The 4,438-nt window shown below is 40.5% G+C and overlaps 1 pseudogene across 1 annotated transcript; it reads left to right on the forward strand.

The window, feature by feature from the left end:
* The first annotated feature begins 3,685 nt into the window (after positions 1-3,685).
* Positions 3,686-4,110, forward strand: LOC308347298 (histone H2A.Z-like; annotated as a pseudogene). Its single transcript has 2 exons — positions 3,686-3,882; positions 3,952-4,110. The product of its transcript is annotated as a histone H2A.Z-like (transcript).
* Positions 4,111-4,438: the final 328 nt, after the last annotated feature.

The following is a 4,438-nucleotide window of genomic DNA, read 5'->3' on the forward strand; positions in this document are numbered from 1 at the left end:
AGCAGCCATCTTAGACCAGGAGGTGGAAGTCAAGTTTGGAGGATGTCAGAGCAACAAGATAGAAGGAGCCTGGGTCCTTGATGATCATGGAGTTACTGTGCCAACCCTGTACTCTTTACCGCCGGGCTTCACTATGTGGGAGAGAAATAACCCCCATGTTTAATTTAAGCCACTGTTATTTTGGTCTCCATTACAGCTGAACCTAATCCTAAGTGACACATAATCCAACTTCCTCATTTGAAAGATAAAAATGCAGGCCTGAATGGACTATATCAGGCTTGGTTCGTGGTGCCTTTTCTGCCAGCTGTCGGGGAGTTTGCTGAATAAGAAAAAAAATGAATCATTTAAGAGAAATGGTGTATTTTGGGATACCTTATGAGATTGATAACACAAAAGAAGATAAAAGACTTGAATCTGGAGGAAAGCAAAGGCTTCAGAATATGTGAGATGAGATTTGGGGCACAGTAAGGAAAGGCAAAATAAAGCAACAGCCCTGATTTTTCAGGGTTAGATCTGAATCTGGGAGTAGTTAAAACTCTAACGACACTCTTGTTGATGTAATGATCCGTTTTTAGCAGTCAGCGTGTCTGAATGCAGAGACTGTTTATAGAGCAGCGTAATTAATAGATACTTCATGGAAGTGATTGTTGCTGGTTCAATTATTCTTTAAGAGATTGGACAGATCAAGAGACTGCTCTGGAAAGAGAATCACCCTTTCTTTTCTCCCCTTCAGAATAAATGAGCACTCATAATTTATTAAAATTATCCCCTTGGTTTCATTTCATTCACAAAGGAAATATATGCACCCTCCTAAAATATACAGATTTATTTCTCCTAGAGTCTAGCAGGTAAAGAGAAAGATAATTGACATCATATTGAGTTAGAAGAAAGCTGTGTCTGCACATTGCCTAAGCAACCAGTCACTCAGGACAATTCTGCCAAAACACCCGTCGACTCTGTGAAAAATCCATCAGCCTGCTTATGTGACATCCCACAGCCTTCTGCTTGCCCTTCCCAGATTGAGTAGCTGAATTTCTTATTTTCTGTTACCTATATTGGTTTCCTAAAGACACTGCTGCAGGTAAAGCTTTGACTTCATAGAGGAAGTCATCGATTTTTAAAACTCCCCACAGGGTGACTTCCTCATGATCATCAGAAAATGCTCTGCAGAAGCTGGTGCAACCACTCTGGAAAACAGTGTGGAGGTTCCTCAAAAAACTGAAAATAGAGCTACCCTACGACCCAGCAATTGCACTCCTGGGTATATATCCTAAAGATACAAACGTGGTGCTCCGAAGGGGCACGTGCACCCGAATGTTTATAGCAGCAATGTCCACAATAGCCAAACTGTGGAAAGCGCCTAGATGTCCATCAACAGATGAATGGATAAAGAAGATGTGGTATATATACACAATGGAATACTATGCAGCCATCAAAAGACATGAAATCTTGCCATTTGCGACGACGTGGATGGAACTAGAGGGTATCATGCTTAGCGAAGTAAGTCAATCGGAGAAATATAACTATCATATGATCTCTTTGATATGAGGAAGTGGAGATGCAAGGTGGGGGGGTTTGGGGGGAGGTAGGAAAAGAAAAAATGAAAAGATGGGATTGGGAGGGAGACAAACCATAAAAGACTCAATCTCAAGAAACACACTGAGGGTTGCGGGGGGGAAGGGGGATGGGAGAGGGTGGTGGGGAAATGGACATTGGGGAGGGTATGTGCTATGATGAGTGCTGTGAAATGTGTAAACCAGACGATTCACAGACCTGTACCCCTGGGGATAAAAATACATTATATGTTTATTAAAATAAAAAAAATTAAAAAAAAAAAAAAAAAAAAAAGAAAATGCTCTGCAGAAATAAGGTCCCATTGCCCACTGGAGCTTGAAGGGTCAAATGAAGCCCACTCCCTGGGACAAGCAGAAACCATTAGAAAGAGGACCATTAACTAGCCTTCCCCCTTTCCTTCTTCTCTGTGCCCAGAAAACGGTTTTTCTTGGCTCTAGGACTAAGCGGAGTGAACACCTGGTCCAGATTTGCTTGGATCCTTCTTCTCTAAGCAACTAATTCTTGATGGAAAATATGCTTATATCACATAGGCCCACACCAAAGAGAAGGAAAAGCCTCCATTTATCCTCTCTCTTTGATTTCATTTCAGCTTCTGGAGGCAAAGTCAGCCCAGGCAAGCCTCATGCAGCACTTCATGGCACAGAAAATTGTTGGATCTGGCTGGCTGCACTGTTATCATAGGGCAACAGAACCTTGGCAGCAGCCTCTTGAGCAGGTTACTGTGACTCTGAAGGCTATTTGCATCACAAAAGAGTATCTGAGAGGCACCAAGATTCAGCCCTCAAAACATGTGGGTGACCCACCCTGTGTACATCCACCTTTCTATGTAGTTACTCTTCTCATCTGTGACTGGCCTACTTTCACACCTATTGCTCCCATGGTCCTTAGTCTAGCCAGTTCCAGGTTCACATGAGCTGCCACACCCTGGTTTTATCTGCTGGTTTAATCCCTCATTTCAACCAGTGGTGTGCCAGAGCCAGTTCCCATTGGCTTAAGAAAACCAGTTGCTCATAGCTCTTCAAAATGTCCTATTCATAGCATTACATTGGTAGATTGAAATCAGGCATTGTAAGGGTAATTACCTCACAGAAACCAGCAAAATCTGTAAGAACTACCCCCAACCTGACCCAGAAAGCCAATTAAACATTTCCTACCACATGCTGGATCTGTCCCTTTTGAAAAGGGGTAAATATGTGTCCATTTATCATAGTCAATATAAATAATACACATTAAAAAATAATTTAAAAAAAGAATTTTAGGCCAACCTTAATTGGATTCTGGTTTGAACCAACTAAATGTAAAAAGATATTTGGAAAAATTTGAAACCAATTATAGATAATATTAAAGAACTCATGCTAATATTTTAGGCATAAAAATATTATGGAGGAATAGAAGGGTACTTCCTCAACCTGATAAAGAACACCTATAAAAAAAACCCTACAGCTAACATCATTATGTGGGAGAAACTCAAAGTTTTCCCACTAAGGTCATGAATGAAACAAAGATGTTCCCTCTTCTTTTCAACATTGTACAAGAAGTCCTAGCGGATGCAATAAGACAAGAAAATGAAAAATGACACAGATTGGGATAGAAGAAATAAAACTGTCTTTGTTTACAGACAACATGGTTGTCTATGTAGAAAATCTGAAAAAATCAACAACAACAAAAAAACCTCCTGGAACAAATAAGCTATTATAGCAGGGTTGCAGGATATAAGATTAACATACAAAAGTCTATTGCTTTTCTACATATCAGCAATGAACAAGTGGAACTTGAAATTAAAAACATATTACCTATGTCAACTATACTTAAAAAAAACTATTTTGAAAACCACATCATTTACACTAGCACCCCCAAAATAAAACACTTAGGTATAAATCCAAAAAACATGTACAAGAGCTATACATGAGGAAAACTACAAGACTCTAATAGAAGAAATCAAAGAACAAATAAATAGATGCCCATGGATAAAAAGACTCAAAATTGTCAAGATGCTCATTTTTCGGCAGTTTGAATCGCGGTGCGACGAAGGAATAGGCAGTGGGATCTCGCTAGCTATCTGACTAGTTCTTTCTCAGCTTTGCTTGTTTGAGCTTTAGCAGAATTCGAAATGGCTGGCGGTAAGGCCGGGAAGGACTCAGGAATGGCCAAGACAAAGGCGGTTTCCCGCTCACAGAGAGAGCCGGCTTGCAGTTCTCAGTGGGCCGCGTTCATCCACACCTGAAACTAGGACGACCAGTTATGGATGTGTGGGCACGACTGCAGCTGTGTACAGCGCAGCCATCCTGGAGTATAGGAATCGCAAAAGTACTTGAATTGGCAGGAAATGCATCAAAAGACTTAAAGGTAAAGCGTATTACTCCTCGTCACTTGCAGCTTGCTATTGGTGGAGATCAAGAATTGGGCTCTTTCATCAAGGCTGCAGTTGCTGGTGGTGGTGTCATCCCACACATCCACAAATCTCTGACTGGGAAGAAAGGACAAAGGAAGACTCTTTCAAGGATGCCTGGATTCCTTATTATCTCGGGACTCTAAATACTCTTAACAGCTGTCCAGCGTTGGTGATTGCAGGGAACTGTATCACTGTGAAAAACACAATTTTGCCTTTTTGTAATTCTATCTGAGCAAGTTGGAAGTTTAATTAGCTTTCGAACCAACCAAATTTCTGCGTTTGAGTCTTAACCATATTTAAGTGTTATTGTGGCTTCAAAGAAGCTATTGATTCTGAAGTGGTAGGTTTTGATTGAGTTGACTGTTTATAAAAAACTGTTTGGATTTTAATTGTGATGCAGAAGTTATAGTAACAAACATTTGGTTTTGTACAGACATTATTTCCACTCCAGTGGATAAGCTCAATAAAGGT

The sequence above is a fragment of the Martes martes genome (genome assembly GCF_963455335.1).
Source record: "Martes martes genome assembly, chromosome: 1".
Lineage (NCBI taxonomy): Eukaryota > Metazoa > Chordata > Mammalia > Carnivora > Mustelidae > Martes > Martes martes.